This window comes from Geotrypetes seraphini, chromosome 5 (genome assembly GCF_902459505.1).
Source record: "Geotrypetes seraphini chromosome 5, aGeoSer1.1, whole genome shotgun sequence".
Taxonomy (NCBI): domain Eukaryota; kingdom Metazoa; phylum Chordata; class Amphibia; order Gymnophiona; family Dermophiidae; genus Geotrypetes; species Geotrypetes seraphini.
Window position 1 is genome coordinate 138,008,986 of NC_047088.1, and position 26,441 is coordinate 138,035,426.

The 26,441-nt window shown below is 45.4% G+C and overlaps 12 non-coding genes across 12 annotated transcripts; 4 read left to right on the forward strand and 8 right to left on the reverse strand.

Annotated features, from left to right (window-relative positions):
• Window positions 1-918: 918 nt before the first annotated feature.
• Window positions 919-990, reverse strand: TRNAW-CCA. Its single transcript has one exon. It is a non-coding gene; the product is annotated as a tRNA-Trp (tRNA).
• A 637-nt stretch (window positions 991-1,627) lies between these two features.
• Window positions 1,628-1,722, forward strand: TRNAI-UAU. Its single transcript has 2 exons — window positions 1,628-1,665; window positions 1,687-1,722. It is a non-coding gene; the product is annotated as a tRNA-Ile (tRNA).
• Window positions 1,723-2,855: 1,133 nt separating this feature from the next.
• On the reverse strand, window positions 2,856-2,927 carry TRNAW-CCA. Its single transcript has one exon. It is a non-coding gene; the product is annotated as a tRNA-Trp (tRNA).
• A 5,531-nt stretch (window positions 2,928-8,458) lies between these two features.
• Window positions 8,459-8,530, reverse strand: TRNAW-CCA. The gene has a single exon. It is a non-coding gene; the product is annotated as a tRNA-Trp (tRNA).
• Window positions 8,531-9,168: 638 nt separating this feature from the next.
• Window positions 9,169-9,263, forward strand: TRNAI-UAU. Its single transcript has 2 exons — window positions 9,169-9,206; window positions 9,228-9,263. It is a non-coding gene; the product is annotated as a tRNA-Ile (tRNA).
• Window positions 9,264-10,402: 1,139 nt separating this feature from the next.
• TRNAW-CCA lies at window positions 10,403-10,474 on the reverse strand. Its single transcript has one exon. It is a non-coding gene; the product is annotated as a tRNA-Trp (tRNA).
• A 5,544-nt stretch (window positions 10,475-16,018) lies between these two features.
• Window positions 16,019-16,090, reverse strand: TRNAW-CCA. Its single transcript has one exon. It is a non-coding gene; the product is annotated as a tRNA-Trp (tRNA).
• A 637-nt stretch (window positions 16,091-16,727) lies between these two features.
• Window positions 16,728-16,822, forward strand: TRNAI-UAU. Its single transcript has 2 exons — window positions 16,728-16,765; window positions 16,787-16,822. It is a non-coding gene; the product is annotated as a tRNA-Ile (tRNA).
• Window positions 16,823-17,961: 1,139 nt separating this feature from the next.
• Window positions 17,962-18,033, reverse strand: TRNAW-CCA. The gene has a single exon. It is a non-coding gene; the product is annotated as a tRNA-Trp (tRNA).
• A 1,864-nt stretch (window positions 18,034-19,897) lies between these two features.
• On the reverse strand, window positions 19,898-19,969 carry TRNAW-CCA. Its single transcript has one exon. It is a non-coding gene; the product is annotated as a tRNA-Trp (tRNA).
• A 637-nt stretch (window positions 19,970-20,606) lies between these two features.
• On the forward strand, window positions 20,607-20,701 carry TRNAI-UAU. Its single transcript has 2 exons — window positions 20,607-20,644; window positions 20,666-20,701. It is a non-coding gene; the product is annotated as a tRNA-Ile (tRNA).
• Window positions 20,702-21,833: 1,132 nt separating this feature from the next.
• On the reverse strand, window positions 21,834-21,905 carry TRNAW-CCA. The gene has a single exon. It is a non-coding gene; the product is annotated as a tRNA-Trp (tRNA).
• Between the last annotated feature and the right edge of the window lie 4,536 nt (window positions 21,906-26,441).

The following is a 26,441-nucleotide window of genomic DNA, read 5'->3' on the forward strand; positions in this document are numbered from 1 at the left end:
ATTTCATGAAAGGACAGAGACCTTAGATAGCCAATGGGATAACTAAAGCCAGTACCAACCACAGTCCAAAATATACCCTACTCTGCCCTGACCAACCCAACCATGAAAAACACACACAGCAACAACCTGCCCCATCATCTTTCAATTCACTATATGCCTCCCCAGATTTCAAATATTTAGCATTTTCCTCAAAGTCATCTAATCAATCGCTGCTTGACCTTCAAATGGCATTCTATTCCACCAGACAGGAGAATTACATCCTATAAGAGTTTGTTCTTTCATCTCGAGATTTCTGTAGCTGTTCAACCTTTTGGCACGTGCCAGAAGGGCCATTCCAACCTCAGCTTCCTCTCTGCCCTGCACCTGAGAAAGTGAGAGAGAGATTGTTCTAGTCAAATACAGGACTACAAGATAGATATGGCAGAGCCATTTACAGAGGACAGAGAGGAAGGCATGACTTGAACCCACTTGAGGACAGCACAATAGTCATTATGTAATTCTATAAGGACAGGGCCACATCATTTTGCTTGTCCAAGGTGAGAATGGTCAGAAAGTTATTTCAAACTTTTTTTTCACTTCCATCAACCTGTATAAATATTGAGATGGTTTGTTTTCCTCCATTGATCTCTGCTCTTTATTTCTACTGGTGAGCTACATTATTTGCAAAGCAATTTTGCTCCTATTATCGGGAGAATCTTTCTCACTGTATGTGTTTGAGTCCTGGCATCCCTGACTTCAATTCCTTGTTTTCTTACCCACAGCTTCCACCGTCTTTTTTCTCAGAAGGGTTCATCTTCTGGACGTGCTACTGGGAAATTTCCTTTGGTTTTTTTGTTTCTATATTCGGACACGCTAACGGCAATAACAAAGAGATTTTCAGAACAAGCAGCTAAATAGGGATATAACCAAAAGGTGCCATGACCCAGGTGTGATTTGAACACACAGCCTTCTGATCTGGAGTCAGACGCGCTACCGTTGCGCCACAGGGTCCGCTGAGAGAATCTGGCATGTACATATAACATCTTGGGTCCTCTGGAATGACTCCCGTTTCCAACTCAGGCTTCATCTGCTCATAGCACACTCTCAGAAGCAGATTCCCAAACAGGCACTAACAGTTATGTCAGTAAGCACGATTGAAACGGAGACAGCATAAGATGGTTTGTAGAGGTATGGGAATTCACAAACAGAGGAAATGAAACTCTCCTAAAGAGTTTCCAAAAGATACCGTAAATAGGGCTGGGCAAGATGTGGCTGAGATGGAAATCTCTAGCTGGAGAGAACCTAACAGACCTTTCTACCCTCCTGTGCCGTGTTTGTGTGTGACCCGGGGAATATTGACAGCCACACTTTCTGGCTATAAGCTGGAAAGTATCCGTATCAGCAGAGTCAGACTGAAAGGGGCCAATCATAACTAGGGTCAACTGAACTGATGCCGGGGTGATCTAGCAGGTAAGCCACTTATGATACTGTATATCTTTATTTGATGTATTCTTTCCTTCTTTTCCAAGAAAATAAGCAGTAAGCTGCCACCGGCTACTGGAGAACCATTAGTACCTGGGGAGAAGAAGAAGGAGAAGGCGGAGGAGGAAAGGAAGAAACAGGAGCACATTGGACACTTAAGCATCTTGCTCTAGTGGCGCAATCGGTTAGCGCGCGGTACTTATAAGGCAGTACTTGCTCAGGGACATGCCGAGGCTGTGAGTTCAATCCTCACCTGGAGCATGCTTTTTCTCTTACCTACTTGCAGTGTCATGCCAATGTAGAAAGATAGAAAAGATCATCTTATAGACTAGAAAGAGGCAACTGCCGATAACTTCCTCTGAGCAAATATATATAAAATAAATCAGCCAATATACAGCCTAATAGTGGCTTATCTTCAGTGAGAACAAATATTCAAGGCGCTGCTGGAAGAAGCCCAACAGATCACTAGAGAGAAAGGGGTTATGGGTGGATTTCTTGAAATGACAGAGACCTTAGACAGCCGGGGGGGAAAATAGAACCAGTACCAACCACAGTCCAAAATATACCCTACTCTACCCTGGCCAACCCAACAATGAAAAACACACACAGCAAAAACCTACCCCATCCTCCTTTCAATTCACTATACGCATCTCCAGATTTCAAATATTTAGCATTTTCCTCAAAGTCATCTAATGAATCGCTGCTTGGCCTTCAAATGGCATTCTATTCCACCAAACAGGAGATTTGCATCCTATAAGAGTTTGTTCTTTCAGCTCGAGATATCTGTAGCTGTTCAACCGGATGGCGCGTGCCAGAAGGACCATTCCAACCTCAGCTTCCTCTCTGCCCTGCACCTGAGAAAGTGAGAGAGAGATTGTTCTAGTCAAATACAGGACTATAAGATAGATACGGCAGAGCCATTTACAGAGGACAGAGAGGAAGGCATGACTTGAACCCACTTGAGGACAGCAGTCATTATGTAATTCTATAAGGACAGGGCCACATCATTTTGCATGTCCAAGGTGAGAATGGTCAGAAAGTTATTTTTTCACTTCCATCAACCTGTTTAAGTCTTGAGATGGTTTGTTTTCCTCCATTGATCTCTGCTCTTTATTTCTACTGGTGAGCTACATTATTTGCAAAACAATTTTGCCCCCATTATCTGGGGAGTCTTTCTCCCTGTATGTGTTTGAGTCTTGGCAGCCCTGACTTCAATTCCTTGTTTTCTTACCCACAGCTTCCACCGACTTTTTTCTCAGAAGGGTTCATCTTCTGGACGTGCTACTGGGAAATTTCCTTTGGTTTTTTTGTTTCTATATTCGGACACGCTAACGGCAATAACAAAGAGATTTTCAGAACAAGCAGCTAAATAGGAATATAACCAAAAGGTGCCATGACCCAGGTGTGATTTGAACACACAGCCTTCTGATCTGGAGTCAGACGCGCTACCATTGCGCCACAGGGTCTGTTGAGAGAATCTGGCATGTACATATAACATCTTGGGTTCTCTGGAATGACTCCCGTTTCCAACTCTGGCTTCCCCTGCTCATAGCACACTCTCAGAAGCAGATTCTCAAACAGGCACTAACAGTCATGTCAGTAAGTACGCTTGTAATGGAGACAGCATAAGATGGTTTGTAGAGGTATGGGAATTCACAAACCGAGGAAATGAAACTCTTCTAAGAGTTTCCAAAAGATACCGTGAATAGTACTGGGCAAGATGTGGCTGAGATGGAAAACTCTAGCTGGAGAAATTCTAACAGACCTTTCTACCCATCTGTGCCGTGTTTGTGTGGACCCGGGGAATATTGACAGCCACACTTTGTGGCTAGAAGCTGGAAAGTATCCGTATCAGCAGAATAAGTCTGGAAGTGGCCAATCATAACTAGGGTCAATTGAAATGATGCAGTGGTGATCTAGCAGGTTAGCCACTTATGATACTGCATATCTTTATTTGATGCATTCTTTCCTTCCTTTCCAAGAAAATAAGCAGTAAGCTGTAACCGGCTTCTGGAGAACCATTGGTACCAAGGCAGAAGAAGAAGGAGAAGGCGGAGGAGGGAAGGAAGAAACAGAAGCACATTAGATACTTCAGCACGTTGCTCCAGTCTCACAATCGGTTAGCGTGTGGTACTTGCTCAGGGTCATGCCGAAGCTGTGAGTTCAATCCTCACCTGGAGAATGCTTTTTCTCTTACCTTACTTGCAGTGTCATGCCAAGGTAGAAAGATAGAAAAGATCGTCTTGTAGACTACCAAGTGGCAACTGCCGTTAACTTCTGCTGAGCAAATATATATAAAATAAAACAGTAAATATACAGCCTAATAGTGACTTTCCTTCAGTGAGAACAAATATTCAAGGCGCTGCTGGAAGAAGCCAAACAGAACATTAGAGAGCAGTGGCGTACCTAGGGGGGGCGGGGGGGGGCGGGCCGCCCCGGGTACCAGCCCTAAGGGGGTGTTCCCGGCCTTGCCGTTCAGTCCCCCGCCACCCCCGAAGGACCGCTCGCCCCACTGACCTTCCTGCACCACCTGTGAAGCAGCCCGCAGCAGGATCGCGAAGTCAGCGTCAGCATCCCTGCGCTGCTTCCTGCGCCGCGATCCCGCCCCTCCTCTGACGTCAGAGGAGGGGCGGGACCGTGGCGCAGGAAGCAGCGCAGGGATCGCTGACGCTGGCTTCGCGATCCTGCTGCGGCTGCTTCATAGGTGGTGCGGGGAGGCCAGGGGGGCGAGCGGTCCTTCGGGGTGGGTCAGGGCATCAGGCCTTCAGGGTGGGGCGGGCGGGCAGGCAAGCAGGCTTTCAAGGGGGAGGGGGTGACAGGCAGGCAGGCAGGCCTTCAAGGGGGGACAGGCCTTCGGGGGGGGGGTGCAGACCTTCAAGGGGTGCAGGCCTTCAAGGGGGGGGGGCAGGCCTTCAAGGGGGGGTGCAGGCCTTCAAGGGGGAGACAGGCCTTCAAGGGGGGAAGGCAGGCAGGCAGGCCTTAAAGGGGGGACAGGCCTACAAGGGTGGGACAGGCCTTCAAGGGGGGGGACAGGCCTTCGGGGGGTGCAGACCTTCAAGGGAGTGCAGGCCTTCGGGGGGGGGTGCAGTCCTTCAAGGGGGTGCAGGCCTTCAAGGGGGGGAAAGGCAGGCAGGCAGGCCTTCAAGGGGGGGACAGGCCTACAAGGGGGGGAGAAGCTACAAGGGGGTGGTACAAGCCTTCAAGTGGGGGACAGGCCTTCGGGGGGGGGGGGTGCAGACCTTCAAGGGAGTGCAGGCCTTCGAGGGGGGGGGTGCAGGCCTTCAAGGGGGTGCAGGCCTTCAAGGGGGGACAGGCCTTCAAGGGGGGAAAGGCAGGCAGGCAGGCCTTCAAGGGGGGACAGGCCTACAAGGGGGGGGGAGAAGCTACAAGGGGGGGGGACAGGCCTTCAAGTGGGGGACAGGCCTTCGGGGGGGTGCAGGCCTTCGGGGGGTGCAGACCTTCAAGGGGGGGACAGGCAGGCAGGCCTTCAAGGGGGGGACAGGCCTACAAGGGGAAGGGACAGGCCTTCAAGGGGGGGGCAGGCCTTCAAGGTGGGACAGGCAGACCTTTAAGGGGGGACAGGCCTTTGGGGGGGGGACCATGATTTAGAAGTACACGGAGGGAAGGGGGTGTTCAAAGAGACATGCATATGCCAAACTTTGGGGGGGGGAAGAAATAATGGGTCTGAAAATAGAGGAGAGGGAGAGAGATGATGGACCATGGGATTTAGGGAGGGAAGGAACAGAAAGGGAGAGAAATTGGACACAAGGGATGGTGTGGAGGAGGGATAGAGATACTGGATAGGAGGGTAATTAGGAAAAGAAACGGAGAGATGGTGGACTCTGGGATGGTGGGGAAGGAGGGAGAGATGCCGGATGAAAGGGTATTTAAGAAAAGGTGGATCTGTGGAGGGAGATGAAAAAAAGGAAAGATACCAGACTTCCTGGGAAGGGAAGGGAAATGGAAAGGGAGGACAGAGTTGGCAGATGGATGGTTAGCATGCAGAAAGAAGGAGACCCTGGCAAGCAAGTTATCAGAAGAAAACCAGAGCCTTGGACCAACAAGATTTGAAATATAACCAGACAACAAAAGGTAGAAAAATTAATTTTATTTTCTGTTTTGTGATTATAACATGTCAGATTTGAAATGTGTATCCTGCCAGAGCTGGTGTTGGACTGCAAACGTGAGCTAGGATTTAACAGAAAGAGGAAAAGTCCTTTTTGTTTCTTTATTTTATTTACACCACAGCGCCAGTGTGGTTAGGAGAAGCCAAAGGGGGTGAAAAAGCTATAAAACCCACCAGGAGTTTTGAAAAAAATCACCCAACTGGGCAGGAAAATCGAATTGAAAAACCAATTCAATAGGGCTGAATCGAATCAAAATTTTTTTTTCCTGTATCTGGCAGCATTAGTTTGCGCTACTGTCTTAGACTTTAGGACCTGGGATTGGGGAGAGATGGCATCCTCAGTACTTTATAATGCAAGTGAAACGAGGATTTGGTCAGACTTTTGAAGGGTCTGCAGAAAAAAAATATTGTATAGGCCGGGGACATGAGACAGCAGGAAATGGGAACTTTTCTTCCTTCTATTTTTGTGAATGGAAAGGCTGAGGATGTCAGAGAGGTCAGTTAAAATATGTGCTTTATAAGAAAATATAATAATGTGTTTTATAAAGTTTATAGCATAGCTGGCCTACCCAGTGAGGTGTTCCTAGTGGTGATGGTGGCAGCGTGTCAATGTGTTGAGAGGAAGAGGTGGTCTGGGAAATTCTGCTGAGCAAACTCCGGGCCCATTTCCACCCCCCAGTTAGTCCACTCCACTCAACTGATTCACACACTGAGTGGGTCTTTGGGTGTTGTTTTGGGATCTCTTCCAGTGGTTTATCTCCTTCTGGTCCAAGGAAGGAAACTTTGTTATCCTTAGCATTGACCTACAGAATATGTTTGTAACAGCGCTGCTTGTGTGGCATTAGGCTATGTAGTGATCGAAAGAAAAAAACAGACCTTTGCACATTTTTGCACTATATGGTGGGTGTATGAGGAGATTCACATTTCCTGCACAGCTAAGTCCATGTGAAGTTACCTTGTGCTGTATTTGACATCTAGCAAGGTCTCTGTTTGAAAGGAAAGATCTAAACTTAAAAATGAAGTGGCCAGAAGTTATGGTAAAAGCAGATAGTGTAGCTGGTTTTAAGAAAGATTTGGACAAATTCCTGGAGGAAAAGTCCATAATCTGTTATTAAGACATGGGGGAAGTGTCTGCTTGCCCTGGATCGGTAGCATGGAATGTTGCTACTCTTTGGGTTTTGACCAGGTATTAGTGTCCTGGATTGGCTACCATGAGAATGGGCTACTGGGCATGATGGACCATTGGTCTGACCCAGTTAGGCTATTCTTATGTTATGTTCTCATCTGTAGGGGCCTTTGTTTTCACTTCTTATTTTAATGTATTTTTTTTCTGGGAACTTATCAGTGTTTTTTATAATGGGAACAAAAATGGAAGAGAATTAATGTGTGTGGAATGGGGGGTAACTAATTTCTTCAGCTAAATAATTCAATCCACTTCAAACAGACATAGGAGAACTTGTGCACCATTCACACACCCTCCAACCAAAAACGTCAAAAGAAAAAAACTGTTCGACAACCTCCTAGCCATTCGAGCTGCAACACTCGACCCCCAACTCTACAACCAATTGATATCAACCACAGACTGCAAAACCTTCAAAAAGAAATAAAAACCCTTCTATTCAAAAAACACATAAAACCGAACTAACACAATCAGAACTGTCCCAAGCATCACCTGCAACTACTCCATATGTACTTCTAATGTCATGACAATTTAGACATAATTTATGTTATGTTATGTTTGGAATAATGGTTACATATATGAGGTTCAATAAAAGAAAATTTTCACTGCCTGTTTCTATTATGACCATTTATTCCATTTCATGGTTATTGCAAAAAAAAAAAAAAAAAAAAATTTTTTTACATGAGGGGGGGGGGGGGTGTCAAAAAATGATGGGCCCCGGGTGCCACATACCCTAGGTACGCCACTGCTAGAGAGAAAGGGGGTATGGGTGGATTTCATGAAAGGACAGAGACCTTAGATAGCCAATGGGATAACTAAAGCCAGTACCAACCACAGTCCAAAATATACCCTACTCTGCCCTGACCAACCCAACCATGAAAAACACACACAGCAACAACCTGCTCCATCATCTTTCAATTCACTATATTCCTCCCCAGATTTCAAATATTTAGCATTTTCCTCAAAGTCATCTAATCAATCGTTGCTTGGCCTTCAAATGGCATTCTATTCCACTAGACAGGAGAATTACATCCTATAAGAGTTTGTTCTTTCATCTCGAGATTTCTGTAGCTGTTCAACCTTTTGGCACGTGCCAGAAGGGCCATTCCAACCTCAGCTTCCTCTCTGCCCTGCACCTGAGAAAGTGAGAGAGAGATTGTTCTAGTCAAATACAGGACTACAAGATAGATACGGCAGAGCCATTTACAGAGGACAGAGAGGAAGGCATGACTTGAACCCACTTGAGGACAGCACAATAGTCATTATGTAATTCTATAAGGACAGGGCCACATCATTTTGCATGTCCAAGGTGAGAATGGTCAGAAAGTTATTTCAAACTTTTTTTTCACTTCCATCAACCTATATAAATATTGAGATGGTTTGTTTTCCTCCATTGATCTCTGCTCTTTATTTCTACTGGTGAGCTACATTATTTGCAAAGCAATTTTGCTCCTATTATCGGGGGAATCTTTCTCACTGTATGTGTTTGAGTCCTGGCATCCCTGACTTCAATGCTTTGTTTTCTTACCCACAGCTTCCTCCGACTTCTTTCTCAAAAGGATTCACCTTCTGGACTTTCTACTGGGAAACATCCTTTGTTTTTATTGTTTCTATATTCGGACACGCTAACGGCAATAACAAAGAGATTTTCAGAACAAGCAGCTAAATAGGGATATAACCAAAAGGTGCCATGACCCAGGTGTGATTTGAACACACAGCCTTCTGATCTGGAGTCAGACGCACTACCGTTGCGCCACAGGGTCCGCTGAGAGAATCTGGCATGTACATATAACATCTTGGGTCCTCTGGAATGACTCCCGTTTCCAACTCAGGCTTCATCTGCTCATAGCACACTCTCAGAAGCAGATTCCCAAACAGGCACTAACAGTCATGTCAGTAAGCACGATTGAAACGGAGACAGCATAAGATGGTTTGTAGAGGTATGGGAATTCACAAACAGAGGAAATGAAACTCTCCTAAAGAGTTTCCAAAAGATACCGTAAATAGTGCTGGGCAAGATGTGGCTGAGATGGAAAACTCTAGCTGGAGAGAACCTAACAGACCTTTCTAACCTCCTGTGCCGTGTTTGTGTGTGACCCGGGGAATATTGACAGCCACACTTTCTGGCTATAAGCTGGAAAGTATCCGTATCAGCAGAGTCAGACTGAAAGGGGCCAATCATAACTAGGGTCAACTGAACTGATGCCGGGGTGATCTAGCAGGTAAGCCACTTATGATACTGTATATCTTTATTTGATGTATTCTTTCCTTCTTTTCCAAGAAAATAAGCAAGTAAGCTGCCACCGGCTACTGGAGAACCATTAGTACCTGGGGAGAAGAAGAAGGAGAAGGCGGAGGAGGAAAGGAAGAAACAGGAGCACATTGGACACTTAAGCACCTTGCTCTAGTGGCGCAATCGGTTAGCGCGCGGTACTTATAAGGCAGTACTTGCTCAGGGACATGCCGAGGCTGTGAGTTCAATCCTCACCTGGAGCATGCTTTTTCTCTTACCTACTTGCAGTGTCATGCCAATGTAGAAAGATAGAAAAGATCATCTTATAGACTAGAAAGAGGCAACTGCCGATAACTTCCTCTGAGCAAATATATATAAAATAAATCAGCCAATATACAGCCTAATAGTGGCTTATCTTCAGTGAGAACAAATATTCAAGGCGCTGCTGGAAGAAGCCCAACAGATCACTAGAGAGAAAGGGGTTATGGGTGGATTTCTTGAAATGACAGATACCTTAGACAGCCGGGGGGGAAAATAGAACCAGTACCAACCACAGTCCAAAATATACCCTACTCTACCCTGGCCAACCCAACAATGAAAAACACACACAGCAAAAACCTACCCCATCCTCCTTTCAATTCACTATATGCATCTCCAGATTTCAAATATTTAGCATTTTCCTCAATGTCATCTAATGAATCGCTGCTTGGCCTTCAAATGGCATTCTATTCCACCAGACAGGAGATTTGCATCCTATAAGAGTTTGTTCTTTCAGCTCGAGATATCTGTAGCTGTTCATCCGGATGGCGCGTGCCAGAAGGGCCGTTTCAACCTCAGCTTCCTCTCTTCCCTGCGCCTGAGAGAGTGAGAGAGAGATTGTTCTAGTCAAATACAGGACTACAAGATAGATACGGCAGAACCATTCACAAATGACAGACAGGAAGGCAGGACTTGAACCCACTTGAGGACAGCACAATAGTCATTATTGTAATTCTTTAAGGACAGGGCCACATCATTTTGCATGTCCAAGGTGAGAATAGTCAGAAAGTTATTTTTTCACTTCCATCAACCTGTTTAAGTCTTGAGATGATTTGTTTTCCTCCATTGATCTCTGCTCTTTATTTCTACTGGTGAGCTACATTATTTGCAAAACAATTTTGCCCCCATTATCGGGGGAGTCTTTCTCCCTGTATGTGTTTGAATCCTGGCAGCCCTGACTTCAATTCCTTGTTTTCTTACCCACAGCTTCCACCGTCTTTTTTCTCAGAAGGGTTCATCTTCTGGACGTGCTACTGGGAAATTTCCTTTGGTTTTTTTGTTTCTATATTCGGACACGCTAACGGCAATAACAAAGAGATTTTCAGAACAAGCAGCTAAATAGGGATATAACCAAAAGGTGCCATGACCCAGGTGTGATTTGAACACACAGCCTTCTGATCTGGAGTCAGACGCGCTACCGTTGCGCCACAGGGTCCGCTGAGAGAATCTGGCATGTACATATAACATCTTGGGTCCTCTGGAATGACTCCCGTTTCCAACTCTGGCTTCCCCTGCTCATAGCACACTCTCAGAAGCAGATTCTCAAACAGGCACTAACAGTCATGTCAGTAAGTACGCTTGTAATGGAGACAGCATAAGATGGTTTGTAGAGGTATGGGAATTCACAAACCGAGGAAATGAAACTCTTCTAAGAGTTTCCAAAAGATACCGTGAATAGTACTGGGCAAGATGTGGCTGAGATGGAAAACTCTAGCTGGAGAAATTCTAACAGACCTTTCTACCCATCTGTGCCGTGTTTGTGTGGACCCGGGGAATATTGACAGCCACACTTTGTGGCTAGAAGCTGGAAAGTATCCGTATCAGCAGAATAAGTCTGGAAGTGGCCAATCATAACTAGGGTCAATTGAAATGATGCAGTGGTGATCTAGCAGGTTAGCCACTTATGATACTGCATATCTTTATTTGATGCATTCTTTCCTTCCTTTCCAAGAAAATAAGCAGTAAGCTGTAACCGGCTTCTGGAGAACCATTGGTACCTAGGCAGAAGAAGAAGGAGAAGGCGGAGGAGGGAAGGAAGAAACAGAAGCACATTAGATACTTCAGCACGTTGCTCCAGTCTCACAATCGGTTAGCGTGTGGTACTTGCTCAGGGTCATGCCGAAGCTGTGAGTTCAATCCTCACCTGGAGAATGCTTTTTCTCTTACCTACTTGCAGTGTCATGCCAAGGTAGAAAGATAGAAAAGATCGTCTTGTAGACTACCAAGTGGCAACTGCCGTTAACTTCTGCTGAGCAAATATATATAAAATAAAACAGTAAATATACAGCCTAATAGTGACTTTCCTTCAGTGAGAACAAATATTCAAGGCGCTGCTGGAAGAAGCCAAACAGAACACTAGAGAGCAGTGGCGTACCTAGGGGGGGCGGGGGGGGCGGGCCGCCCCGGGTACCAGCCCTAAGGGGGTGTTCCCGGCCTTGCCGTTCAGTCCCCCGCCACCCCCGAAGGACCGCTCGCCCCACTGACCTTCCTGCACCACCTGTGAAGCAGCCCGCAGCAGGATCGCGAAGTCAGCGTCAGCATCCCTGCGCTGCTTCCTGCGCCGCGATCCCGCCCCTCCCCTGACGTCAGAGGAGGGGCGGGACCGTGGCGCAGGAAGCAGCGCAGGGATCGCTGACGCTGGCTTCGCGATCCTGCTGCGGCTGCTTCATAGGTGGTGCGGGGAGGCCAGGGGGGCGAGCGGTCCTTCGGGGTGGGTCAGGGCATCAGGCCTTCAGGGTGGGGCGGGCGGGCAGGCAAGCAGGCTTTCAAGGGGGAGGGGGTGACAGGCAGGCAGGCAGGCCTTCAAGGGGGGACAGGCCTTCGGGGGGGGGGGGGCAGACCTTCAAGGGGTGCAGGCCTTCAAGGGGGGGGGACAGGCCTTCAAGGGGGGGTGCAGGCCTTCAAGGGGGGTGCAGGCCTTCAAGGGGGAGACAGGCCTTCAAGGGGGGAAGGCAGGCAGGCAGGCCTTAAAGGGGGGACAGGCCTACAAGGGTGGGACAGGCCTTCAAGGGGGGGGACAGGCCTCCGGGGGGTGCAGACCTTCAAGGGAGTGCAGGCCTTCGGGGGGGGTGCAGTCCTTCAAGGGGGTGCAGGCCTTCAAGGGGGGGGAAAGGCAGGCAGGCAGGCCTTCAAGGGGGGGCCAGGCCTACAAGGGGGGGAGAAGCTACAAGGGGGGGGTACAAGCCTTCAAGTGGGGGGACAGGCCTTCGGGGGGGGGGGTGCAGACCTTCAAGGGAGTGCAGGCCTTCGAGGGGGGTGGTGCAGGCCTTCAAGGGGGTGCAGGCCTTCAAGGGGGGACAGGCCTTCAAGGGGGGAAAGGCAGGCAGGCAGGCCTTCAAGGGGGGGACAGGCCTACAAGGGGGGGGGAGAAGCTACAAGGGGGGGGGACAGGCCTTCAAGTGGGGGACAGGCCTTCGGGGGGGTGCAGGCCTTCGGGGGGGGCAGACCTTCAAGGGGGGGACAGGCAGGCAGGCCTTCAATGGGGGGACAGGCCTACAAGGGGAAGGGACAGGCCTTCAAGGGGGGTGCAGGCCTTCAAGGTGGGACAGGCAGACCTTTAAGGGGGGACAGGCCTTTGGGGGGGGGACCATGATTTAGAAGTACACGGAGGGAAGGGGGTGTTCAAAGAGACATGCATATGCCAAACTTTGGGGGGGGGAAGAAATAATGGGTCTGAAAATAGAGGAGAGGGAGAGAGATGATGGACCATGGGATTTAGGGAGGGAAGGAACAGAAAGGGAGAGAAATTGGACACAAGGGATGGTGTGGAGGAGGGATAGAGATACTGGATAGGAGGGTAATTAGGAAAAGAAACGGAGAGATGGTGGACTCTGGGATGGTGGGGAAGGAGGGAGAGATGCCGGATGAAAGGGTATTTAAGAAAAGGTGGATCTGTGGAGGGAGATGAAAAAAAGGAAAGATACCAGACTTCCTGGGAAGGGAAGGGAAATGGAAAGGGAGGACAGAGTTGGCAGATGGATGGTTAGCATGCAGAAAGAAGGAGACCCTGGCAAGCAAGTTATCAGAAGAAAACCAGAGCCTTGGACCAACAAGATTTGAAATATAACCAGACAACAAAAGGTAGAAAAATTAATTTTATTTTCTGTTTTGTGATTATAACATGTCAGATTTGAAATGTGTATCCTGCCAGAGCTGGTGTTGGACTGCAAACGTGAGCTAGGATTTAACAGAAAGAGGAAAAGTCCTTTTTGTTTCTTTATTTTATTTACACCACAGCGCCAGTGTGGTTAGGAGAAGCCAAAGGGGGTGAAAAAGCTATAAAACCCACCAGGAGTTTTGAAAAAAATCACCCAACTGGGCAGGAAAATCGAATTGAAAAACCAATTCAATAGGGCTGAATCGAATCAAAATTTTTTTTTCCTGTATCTGGCAGCATTAGTTTGCGCTACTGTCTTAGACTTTAGGACCTGGGATTGGGGAGAGATGGCATCCTCAGTACTTTATAATGCAAGTGAAACGAGGATTTGGTCAGACTTTTGAAGGGTCTGCAGAAAAAAAATATTGTATAGGCCGGGGACATGAGACAGCAGGAAATGGGAACTTTTCTTCCTTCTATTTTTGTGAATGGAAAGGCTGAGGATGTCAGAGAGGTCAGTTAAAATATGTGCTTTATAAGAAAATATAATAATGTGTTTTATAAAGTTTATAGCATAGCTGGCCTACCCAGTGAGGTGTTCCTAGTGGTGATGGTGGCAGCGTGTCAATGTGTTGAGAGGAAGAGGTGGTCTGGGAAATTCTGCTGAGCAAACTCCGGGCCCATTTCCACCCCCCAGTTAGTCCACTCCACTCAACTGATTCACACACTGAGTGGGTCTTTGGGTGTTGTTTTGGGATCTCTTCCAGTGGTTTATCTCCTTCTGGTCCAAGGAAGGAAACTTTGTTATCCTTAGCATTGACCTACAGAATATGTTTGTAACAGCGCTGCTTGTGTGGCATTAGGCTATGTAGTGATCGAAAGAAAAAAACAGACCTTTGCACATTTTTGCACTATATGGTGGGTGTATGAGGAGATTCACATTTCCTGCACAGCTAAGTCCATGTGAAGTTACCTTGTGCTGTATTTGACATCTAGCAAGGTCTCTGTTTGAAAGGAAAGATCTAAACTTAAAAATGAAGTGGCCAGAAGTTATGGTAAAAGCAGATAGTGTAGCTGGTTTTAAGAAAGATTTGGACAAATTCCTGGAGGAAAAGTCCATAATCTGTTATTAAGACATGGGGGAAGTGTCTGCTTGCCCTGGATCGGTAGCATGGAATGTTGCTACTCTTTGGGTTTTGACCAGGTATTAGTGTCCTGGATTGGCTACCATGAGAATGGGCTACTGGGCATGATGGACCATTGGTCTGACCCAGTTAGGCTATTCTTATGTTATGTTCTCATCTGTAGGGGCCTTTGTTTTCACTTCTTATTTTAATGTATTTTTTTTCTGGGAACTTATCAGTGTTTTTTATAATGGGAACAAAAATGGAAGAGAATTAATGTGTGTGGAATGGGGGGTAACTAATTTCTTCAGCTAAATAATTCAATCCACTTCAAACAGACATAGGAGAACTTGTGCACCATTCACACACCCTCCAACCAAAAACGTCAAAAGAAAAAAACTGTTCGACAACCTCCTAGCCATTCGAGCTGCAACACTCGACCCCCAACTCTACAACCAATTGATATCAACCACAGACTGCAAAACCTTCAAAAAGAAATAAAAACCCTTCTATTCAAAAAACACATAAAACCGAACTAACACAATCAGAACTGTCCCAAGCATCACCTGCAACTACTCCATATGTACTTCTAATGTCATGACAATTTAGACATAATTTATGTTATGTTATGTTTGGAATAATGGTTACATATATGAGGTTCAATAAAAGAAAATTTTCACTGCCTGTTTCTATTATGACCATTTATTCCATTTCATGGTTATTGCAAAAAAAAATAAAAAAATTTTTTTTTACATGAGGGGGGGGGTGTCAAAAAATGATGGGCCCCGGGTGCCACATACCCTAGGTACGCCACTGCTAGAGAGAAAGGGGGTATGGGTGGATTTCATGAAAGGACAGAGACCTTAGATAGCCAATGGGATAACTAAAGCCAGTACCAACCACAGTCCAAAATATACCCTACTCTGCCCTGACCAACCCAACCATGAAAAACACACACAGCAACAACCTGCTCCATCATCTTTCAATTCACTATATTCCTCCCCAGATTTCAAATATTTAGCATTTTCCTCAAAGTCATCTAATCAATCGTTGCTTGGCCTTCAAATGGCATTCTATTCCACTAGACAGGAGAATTACATCCTATAAGAGTTTGTTCTTTCATCTCGAGATTTCTGTAGCTGTTCAACCTTTTGGCACGTGCCAGAAGGGCCATTCCAACCTCAGCTTCCTCTCTGCCCTGCACCTGAGAAAGTGAGAGAGAGATTGTTCTAGTCAAATACAGGACTACAAGATAGATACGGCAGAGCCATTTACAGAGGACAGAGAGGAAGGCATGACTTGAACCCACTTGAGGACAGCACAATAGTCATTATGTAATTCTATAAGGACAGGGCCACATCATTTTGCATGTCCAAGGTGAGAATGGTCAGAAAGTTATTTCAAACTTTTTTTTCACTTCCATCAACCTGTATAAATATTGAGATGGTTTGTTTTCCTCCATTGATCTCTGCTCTTTATTTCTACTGGTGAGCTACATTATTTGCAAAGCAATTTTGCTCCTATTATCGGGGGAATCTTTCTCACTGTATGTGTTTGAGTCCTGGCATCCCTGACTTCAATGCTTTGTTTTCTTACCCACAGCTTCCTCCGACTTCTTTCTCAAAAGGATTCACCTTCTGGACTTTCTACTGGGAAACATCCTTTGTTTTTATTGTTTCTATATTCGGACACGCTAACGGCAATAACAAAGAGATTTTCAGAACAAGCAGCTAAATAGGGATATAACCAAAAGGTGCCATGACCCAGGTGTGATTTGAACACACAGCCTTCTGATCTGGAGTCAGACGCACTACCGTTGCGCCACAGGGTCCGCTGAGAGAATCTGGCATGTACATATAACATCTTGGGTCCTCTGGAATGACTCCCGTTTCCAACTCAGGCTTCATCTGCTCATAGCACACTCTCAGAAGCAGATTCCCAAACAGGCACTAACAGTCATGTCAGTAAGCACGATTGAAACGGAGACAGCATAAGATGGTTTGTAGAGGTATGGGAATTCACAAACAGAGGAAATGAAACTCTCCTAAAGAGTTTCCAAAAGATACCGTAAATAGTGCTGGGCAAGATGTGGCTGAGATGGAAAACTCTAGCTGGAGAGAACCTAACAGACCTTTCTAACCTCCTGTGCCGTGTTTGTGTGTGACCCGGGGAATATTGACAGCCACACTTTCTGGCTATAAGCTGGAAAGTATCCGTATCAGCAGAGTCAGACTGAAAGGGGCCAATCATAACTAGGGTCAACTGAACTGATGCCGGGGTGATCTAGCAGGTAAGCCACTTATGATACTGTATATCTTTATTTGATGTATTCTTTCCTTCTTTTCCAAGAAAATAAGCAATAAGCTGCCACCGGCTACTGGAGAACCATTAGTACCTGGGGAGAAGAAGAAGGAGAAGGCGGAGGAGGAAAGGAAGAAACAGGAGCACATTGGACACTTAAGCACCTTGCTCTAGTGGCGCAATCGGTTAGCGCGCGGTACTTATAAGGCAGTACTTGCTCAGGGACATGCCGAGGCTGTGAGTTCAATCCTCACCTGGAGCATGCTTTTTCTCTTACCTACTTGCAGTGTCATGCCAATGTAGAAAGATAGAAAAGATCATCTTATAGACTAGAAAGAGGCAACTGCCGATAACTTCCTCTGAGCAAATATATATAAAATAAATCAGCCAATATACAGCCTAATAGTGGCTTATCTTCAGTGAGAACAAATATTCAAGGCGCTGCTGGAAGAAGCCCAACAGATCACTAGAGAGAAAGGGGTTATGGGTGGATTTCTTGAAATGACAGATACCTTAGACAGCCGGGGGGGAAAATAGAACCAGTACCAACCACAGTCCAAAATATATCCTACTCTACCCTGGCCAACCCAACAATGAAAAACACACACAGCAAAAACCTACCCCATCCTCCTTTCAATTCACTATATGCATCTCCAGATTTCAAATATTTAGCATTTTCCTCAAAGTCATCTAATGAATCGCTGCTTGGCCTTCAAATGGCATTCTATTCCACCAGACAGGAGATTTGCATCCTATAAGAGTTTGTTCTTTCAGCTCGAGATATCTGTAGCTGTTCATCCGGATGGCGCGTGCCAGAAGGGCCGTTTCAACCTCAGCTTCCTCTCTTCCCTGCGCCTGAGAGAGTGAGAGAGAGATTGTTCTAGTCAAATACAGGACTATAAGATAGATACGGCAGAGCCATTCACAATTGACAGACAGGAAGGCAGGACTTGAACCCACTTGAGGACAGCACAATAGTCATTATTGTAATTCTTTAAGGACAGGGCCACATCATTTTGCATGTCCAAGGTGAGAATAGTCAGAAAGTTATTTTTTCACTTCCATCAACCTGTTTAAGTCTTGAGATGATTTGTTTTCCTCCATTGATCTCTGCTCTTTATTTCTACTGGTGAGCTACATTATTTGCAAAACAATTTTGCCCCCATTATCGGGGGAGTCTTTCTCCCTGTATGTGTTTGAATCCTGGCAACCCTGACTTCAATTGCTTGTTTTCTTACCCACAGCTTCCACCGACTTTTTTCTCAGAAGGGTTCATCTTCTGGACGTGCTACTGGGAAATTTCCTTTGGTTTTTTTGTTTCTATATTCGGACACGCTAACGGCAATAACAAAGAGATTTTCAGAACAAGCAGCTAAATAGGAATATAACCAAAAGGTGCCATGACACAGGTGTGATTTGAACACACAGCCTTCTGATCTGGAGTCAGACGCGCTACCATTGCGCCTCAAGGTCTGTTGAGAGAATTTGGCATTTACCTATAACATCTTGGGTCCTCTGGAATGACTTCCGTTTCCAACTCTGGCTTCCCCTGCTCATAGCACACTCTCAGAAGCAGATTCTCAAACAGGCACTAACAGTCATGTCAGTAAGTACGCTTGTAATTGAGACAGCATAAGATGGTTTGTAGAGGTATGGGAATTCACAAACCGAGGAAATGAAACTCTTCTAAGGGTTTCCAAAAGATACCGTGAATAGTACTGGGCAAGATGTGGCTGAGATGGAAAATTCTAGCTGGAGAAATTCTAACAGACCTTTCTACCCATCTGTGCCGTGTTTGTGTGTGACCCGGGGAATATTGACAGCCACACTTTGTGGCTAGAAGCTGGAAAGTATCCGTATCAGCAGAATAAGTCTGGAAGTGGCCAATCATAACTAGGGTCAATTGAAATGATGCAGTGGTGATCTAGCAGGTTAGCCACTTATGATACTGCATATCTTTATTTGATGCATTCTTTCCTTCCTTTCCAAGAAAATAAACAGTAAGCTGTCACCGGCTTCTGGAGAACCATTGGTACCTAGGCAGAAGAAGAAGGAGAAGGCGGAGGAGGGAAGGAAGAAACAGAAGCACATTAGATACTTCAGCACGTTGCTCCAGTCTCGCAATCGGTTAGCGTGTGGTACTTGCTCAGGGACATGCCGAAGCTGTGAGTTCAATCCTTACCTGGAGAATGCTTTTTCTCTTACCTACTTGCAGTGTCATGCCAAGGTAGAAAGATAGAAAAGATCGTCTTGTAGACTACCAAGTGGCAACTGCCGTTAACTTCTGCTGAGCAAATATATATAAAATAAAACAGTAAATATACAGCCTAATAGTGACTTTCCTTCAGTGAGAACAAATATTCAAGGCGCTGCTGGAAGAAGCCAAACAGAACACTAGAGAGAAAGGGGGTATGGGTGGATTTCATGAAAGGACAGAGACCTTAGATAGCCAATGGGATAACTAAAGCCAGTACCAACCACAGTCCAAAATATACCCTACTCTGCCCTGACCAACCCAACCATGAAAAACACACACAGCAACAACCTGCCCCATCATCTTTCAATTCACTATATGCCTCCCCAGATTTCAAATATTTAGCATTTTCCTCAAAGTCATCTAATCAATCGCTGCTTGACCTTCAAATGGCATTCTATTCCACCAGACAGGAGAATTACATCCTATAAGAGTTTGTTCTTTCATCTCGAGATTTCTGTAGCTGTTCAACCTTTTGGCACGTGCCAGAAGGGCCATTCCAACCTCAGCTTCCTCTCTGCCCTGCACCTGAGAAAGTGAGAGAGAGATTGTTCTAGTCAAATACAGGACTACAAGATAGATATGGCAGAGCCATTTACAGAGGACAGAGAGGAAGGCATGACTTGAACCCACTTGAGGACAGCACAATAGTCATTATGTAATTCTATAAGGACAGGGCCACATCATTTTGCTTGTCCAAGGTGAGAATGGTCAGAAAGTTATTTCAAACTTTTTTTTCACTTCCATCAACCTGTATAAATATTGAGATGGTTTGTTTTCCTCCATTGATCTCTGCTCTTTATTTCTACTGGTGAGCTACATTATTTGCAAAGCAATTTTGCTCCTATTATCGGGAGAATCTTTCTCACTGTATGTGTTTGAGTCCTGGCATCCCTGACTTCAATTCCTTGTTTTCTTACCCACAGCTTCCACCGTCTTTTTTCTCAGAAGGGTTCATCTTCTGGACGTGCTACTGGGAAATTTCCTTTGGTTTTTTTGTTTCTATATTCGGACACGCTAACGGCAATAACAAAGAGATTTTCAGAACAAGCAGCTAAATAGGGATATAACCAAAAGGTGCCATGACCCAGGTGTGATTTGAACACACAGCCTTCTGATCTGGAGTCAGACGCGCTACCGTTGCGCCACAGGGTCCGCTGAGAGAATCTGGCATGTACATATAACATCTTGGGTCCTCTGGAATGACTCCCGTTTCCAACTCAGGCTTCATCTGCTCATAGCACACTCTCAGAAGCAGATTCCCAAACAGGCACTAACAGTTATGTCAGTAAGCACGATTGAAACGGAGACAGCATAAGATGGTTTGTAGAGGTATGGGAATTCACAAACAGAGGAAATGAAACTCTCCTAAAGAGTTTCCAAAAGATACCGTAAATAGGGCTGGGCAAGATGTGGCTGAGATGGAAATCTCTAGCTGGAGAGAACCTAACAGACCTTTCTACCCTCCTGTGCCGTGTTTGTGTGTGACCCGGGGAATATTGACAGCCACACTTTCTGGCTATAAGCTGGAAAGTATCCGTATCAGCAGAGTCAGACTGAAAGGGGCCAATCATAACTAGGGTCAACTGAACTGATGCCGGGGTGATCTAGCAGGTAAGCCACTTATGATACTGTATATCTTTATTTGATGTATTCTTTCCTTCTTTTCCAAGAAAATAAGCAGTAAGCTGCCACCGGCTACTGGAGAACCATTAGTACCTGGGGAGAAGAAGAAGGAGAAGGCGGAGGAGGAAAGGAAGAAACAGGAGCACATTGGACACTTAAGCATCTTGCTCTAGTGGCGCAATCGGTTAGCGCACGGTACTTATAAGGCAGTACTTGCTCAGGGACATGCCGAGGCTGTGAGTTCAATCCTCACCTGGAGCATGCTTTTTCTCTTACCTACTTGCAGTGTCATGCCAATGTAGAAAGATAGAAAAGATCATCTTATAGACTAGAAAGAGGCAACTGCCGATAACTTCCTCTGAGCAAATATATATAAAATAAATCAGCCAATATACAGCCTAATAGTGGCTTATCTTCAGTGAGAACAAATATTCAAGGCGCTGCTGGAAGAAGCCCAACAGATCACTAGAGAGAAAGGGGTTATGGGTGGATTTCTTGAAATGACAGAGACCTTAGACAGCCGGGGGGGAAAATAGAACCAGTACCAACCACAGTCCAAAATATACCCTACTCTACCCTGGCCAACCCAACAATGAAAAACACACACAGCAAAAACCTACCCCATCCTCCTTTCAATTCACTATACGCATCTCCAGATTTCAAATATTTAGCATTTTCCTCAAAGTCATCTAATGAATCGCTGCTTGGCCTTCAAATGGCATTCTATTCCACCAAACAGGAGATTTGCATCCTATAAGAGTTTGTTCTTTCAGCTCGAGATATCTGTAGCTGTTCAACCGGATGGCGCGTGCCAGAAGGACCATTCCAACCTCAGCTTCCTCTCTGCCCTGCACCTGAGAAAGTGAGAGAGAGATTGTTCTAGTCAAATACAGGACTATAAGATAGATACGGCAGAGCCATTTACAGAGGACAGAGAGGAAGGCATGACTTGAACCCACTTGAGGACAGCAGTCATTATGTAATTCTATAAGGACAGGGCCACATCATTTTGCATGTCCAAGGTGAGAATGGTCAGAAAGTTATTTTTTCACTTCCATCAACCTGTTTAAGTCTTGAGATGGTTTGTTTTCCTCCATTGATCTCTGCTCTTTATTTCTACTGGTGAGCTACATTATTTGCAAAACAATTTTGCCCCCATTATCTGGGGAGTCTTTCTCCCTGTATGTGTTTGAGTTTGGCAGCCCTGACTTCAATTCCTTGTTTTCTTACCCACAGCTTCCACCGACTTTTTTCTCAGAAGGGTTCATCTTCTGGACGTGCTACTGGGAAATTTCCTTTGGTTTTTTTGTTTCTATATTCGGACACGCTAACGGCAATAACAAAGAGATTTTCAGAACAAGCAGCTAAATAGGGATATAACCAAAAGGTGCCATGACCCAGGTGTGATTTGAACACACAGCCTTCTGATTTGGAGTCAGACACGCTATCGTTGCGCCACAGGGTCCGCTGAGAGAATCTTGCATCTACATATAACATCTTGGGTCCTCTGGAATGACTCCCGTTTCCAACTCTGGCTTCCCCTGCTCATAGCACACTCTCAGAAGCAGATTCTCAAACAGGCACTAACAGTTATGTCAGTAAGTACGCTTGTAATGGAGACAGCATAAGATGGTTTGTAGAGGTATGGGAATTCACAAACCGAGGAAATGAAACTCTTCTAAGAGTTTCCAAAAGATACCGTGAATAGTACTGGGCAAGATGTGGCTGAGATGGAAAACTCTAGCTGGAGAAATTCTAACAGACCTTTCTACCCATCTGTGCCGTGTTTGTGTGTGACCCGGGGAATATTGACAGCCACACTTTGTGGCTAGAAGCTGGAAAGTATCCGTATCAGCAGAATAAGTCTGGAAGTGGCCAATCATAACTAGGGTCAATTGAAATGATGCAGTGGTGATCTAGCAGGTTAGCAACTTATGATACTGCATATCTTTATTTGATGCATTCTTTCCTTCCTTTCTAAGAAAATAAGCAGTAAGCTGTCACCGGCTTCTGGAGAACCATTGGTACCTAGGCAGAAGAAGAAGGAGAAGGCGGAGGAAGGAAGGAAGAAACAGATTGCTCTGAAAAGAGAAGATGGAACTTCTATCTACGTGGGTGTAGTCTACAGACCTCCGACTCAATCGCAGCAAATTGATAAGGATCTGATTGTGGATATCCAAAAGTTTGTAAGGAAAGAGGAGGTTCTGCTGTTGGGAGATTTCAACCTGCCGGATGCGGACTGGAATGTTCCATCTGCGGAATCGGAAAGAAGTAGGGAGATTGTGATTGCCTTCAAGAGGCTCTGCTCAGACAAATGGTGACGGAACCCACAAGGGAAAAAGCGATATTGGATCTGGTCCTCACAAATGGAGAGAGTATCTCTAATGTTCGAGTGGGTGCTCACCTGGGTAGTAGCGATCATCAAACGGTTTAGTTTGATATAACGGCTAAAGTGGAGAGCGGCCGCACGATACTTAAAGTCCTAGATTTCAAACGTACGGACTTTAATGCAATGGGAAAGTACCTGAAGAAAGAGCTGTTAGGATGGGAGGACATAAGAGAAGTGGAAAGACAGTGGTCTAAGCTGAAAGGAGCGATAAAAATGGCTACGGACCTTTATGTGAAGAAAATCAATAAAAACAAGAGAAAAAGGAAGCCGATATGGTTCTCCAACCTAGTGGCTGAGAAAATAAAGGCGAAAGAGTTGGCGTTCATGAAATATAAAAAAACCCAAGAAGAGGAGAGCAGAAAGGACTACAGGGTGAAACTGAAAGAAGCCAAGAGAGAGATATGTTTGGCGAAGGCACAGGCGTTAGAACAAATGGCTAAAAATGTAAAAAAGGGAGATAAAAATTTTTTCAGATATATTAGTGAAAGGAGGAAGATAAAAAATGGAATTGCTAGGCTAAAAGATGCTGGGAACAAATATGTGGAGAGTGATGAGGAGAAAGCAAATGTGCTAAACAAATACTTCTGTTCTGTGTTCACAGAAGAAAATCCTGGAGAAGGACCGAGATTGTCTGGCAAAGTTACACGAGAAAATGGAGTAGATTCTGCGCCGTTCACGGAGGAGGGTGTTTAAGAGCAACTTGAAAAACTGAAGGTGGACAAAGCGATGGGACTAGACGGGATCCATCCCAGGATACTAAGGGAGCTCAGAGAGGTTCTGGCGAGTCCTATTAAAGACTTGTTCAACAAATCTCTGGAGACAGGAGTGATTCCTGGGGATTGGAGGAGAGCGGATGTGGTCCCTATTGATAAAAGTGGTCATAGGGATGAAGCAGGAAACTACAGGCCGGTGAGCCTCACTTCAGTTGTTGGAAAAATAATGGAAGTGTTGCTGAAAGAAAGGATAGTGTATTTCCTTGAATCTAATGGGTTACAGGATCCGAGGCAACATGGCTTTACAAAAGGTAAATCGTGCCAAACGAACCTGATTGAATTTTTTGATTGGGTGACCAGAGAGCTGGATCGAGGACATATGCTAGATGTAATTTACTTGGATTTCAACAAAGCCTTTGATACAGTTCCTCATAGGAGGCTGTTGAACAAACTTGAAGGGCTGAAGTTAGGACCCAAAGTGGTGAACTGGGTCAGAAACTGGCTGTCGGACAGACGCCAGAGGGTGTTGGTTAATGGAAGTCGCTCGAAGGAAGGAAAGGTGACTAGTGCAGTCCCTCAGGGTTCGGTGCTGGGGCCAATCCTGTTCAATATGTATGTAAGTGACATTGCTGAAGAGTTAGAAGGAAAAGTGTGCCTTTTTGCAGATGATACCAAGATTTGTAACAGAGTAGACAGCGAAGAGGGAGTGGAAAATATGAAAAAGGATCTGCAAAAGTTAGAGGAATGGTCTAATGCCTGGCAACTAAAATTCAACGCAAAAAAATGCAGAGTAATACATTTGGGGATTAATAATAGGAAGGAACCGTATATGCTGGGAGGAGAGAAGCTGATATGCACGGACGGGGAGAGGGACCTTGGGGTGATAGTGTCCGAAGATCTAAAGGCGAAAAAACAGTGTGACAAGGCAGTGGCTGCTGCCAGAAGGATTCTGGGCTGTATAAAGAGAGGCGTAGTCAGTAGAAGGAAGAAGGTGTTGATGCCCCTGTACAGGTCATTGGTGAGGCCCCACTTGGAGTATTGTGTTCAGTTTTGGAGACCGTATCTGGCGAAAGACGTAAGAAGACTTGAGGCGGTCCAGAGGAGGGCGACGAAAATGATAGGAGGCTTGCGCCAGAAGACGTATGAGGAGAGACTGGAAGCCCTGAATATGTATACACTAGAGGAAAGGAGAGACAGGGGAGATATGATTCAGACGTTCAAATACTTAAAGGGTATTAACGTAGAACAAAATCTTTTCCAGAGAAAGGAAAATGGTAAAACCTGAGGACATAATTTGAGGTTGAGGGGTGGTAGATTCAGGGGCAATGTTAGGAAATTCTACTTTACGGAGAGGGTGGTGGATGCCTGGAATGCGCTCCCGAGAGAGGTGGTGGAGAGTAAAACTGTGACTGAGTTCAAAGAAGCGTGGGATGAACACAGAAGATTTAGAATCAGAAAATAATATTAAAGATTGAACTAGGCCAGTTACTGGGCAGACTTGTACGGTCTGTGTCTGTGCATGGCCGTTTGGAGGAGGATGGGCAGGGGAGGGCTTCAATGGCTGGGAGGGTGTAGATGGGCTGGAGTAAGTCTTAATAGAGATTTCGGCAGTTGGAACCCAAGCACAGTACCGGGTAAAGCTTTGGATTCTCATCCAGAAATAGCTAAGAAGAAAAAAAAAAAAAAAAAAAAATTAAATTGAATCAGGTTGGGCAGACTGGATGGACCATTCGGGTCTTTATCTGCCGTCATCTACTATAGAAGCACAGTAGATACTTCAGCATGTTGCTCCAGTCTCGCAATCGGTTAGCGTGTGGTACTTGCTCAGGGACATGCCGAAGCTGTGAGTTCAATCCTCACTTGGAGAATGCTTTTTCTCTTACCTACTTGCAGTGTCATGCCAAGGTAGAAAGATAGAAAAGATCGTCTTGTAGACTACCAAGTGGCAACTGCCGTTAACTTCTGCTGAGCAAATATATATAAAATAAAACAGTAAATATACAGCCTAATAGTGACTTTCCTTCAGTGAGAACAAATATTCAAGGCGCTGCTGGAAGAAGCCAAACAGAACACTAGAGAGAAAGGGGGTATGGGTGGATTTCATGAAAGGACAGAGACCTTAGATAGCCGGTGGGGAAAATAGAGCCAGTACCAACCACAGTCCAAAATATACCCTACTCTGCCCTGACCAACCCAACCATGAAAAACACACACAGCCACAACCTGCTCCATCATCTTTCAATTCACTATATTCCTCCCCAGATTTCAAATATTTAGCATTTTCCTCAAAGTCATCTAATCAATCGTTGCTTGGCCTTCAAATGGCATTCTATTCCACCAGACAGGAGAATTACATCCTATAAGAGTTTGTTCTTTCATCTCGAGATTTCTGTAGCTGTTCAACCTTTTGGCACATGCCAGAAGGGCCATTCCAACCTCAGCTTCCTCTCTGCCCTGCACCTGAGAAAGTGAGAGAGAGATTGTTCTAGTCAAATACAGGACTACAAGATAGATACGGCAGAGCCATTTACAGAGGACAGAGAGGAAGGCATGACTTGAACCCACTTGAGGACAGCACAATAGTCATTATGTAATTCTATAAGGACAGGGCCACATCATTTTGCATGTCCAAGGTGAGAATGGTCAGAAAGTTATTTCAAACTTTTTTTTCACTTCCATCAACCTGTATAAATATTGAGATGGTTTGTTTTCCTCCATTGATCTCTGCTCTTTATTTCTACTGGTGAGCTACATTATTTGCAAAGCAATTTTGCTCCTATTATCGGGGGAATCTTTCTCACTGTATGTGTTTGAGTCCTGGCATCCCTGACTTCAATGCTTTGTTTTCTTACCCACAGCTTCCTCCGACTTCTTTCTCAAAAGGATTCACCTTCTGGAC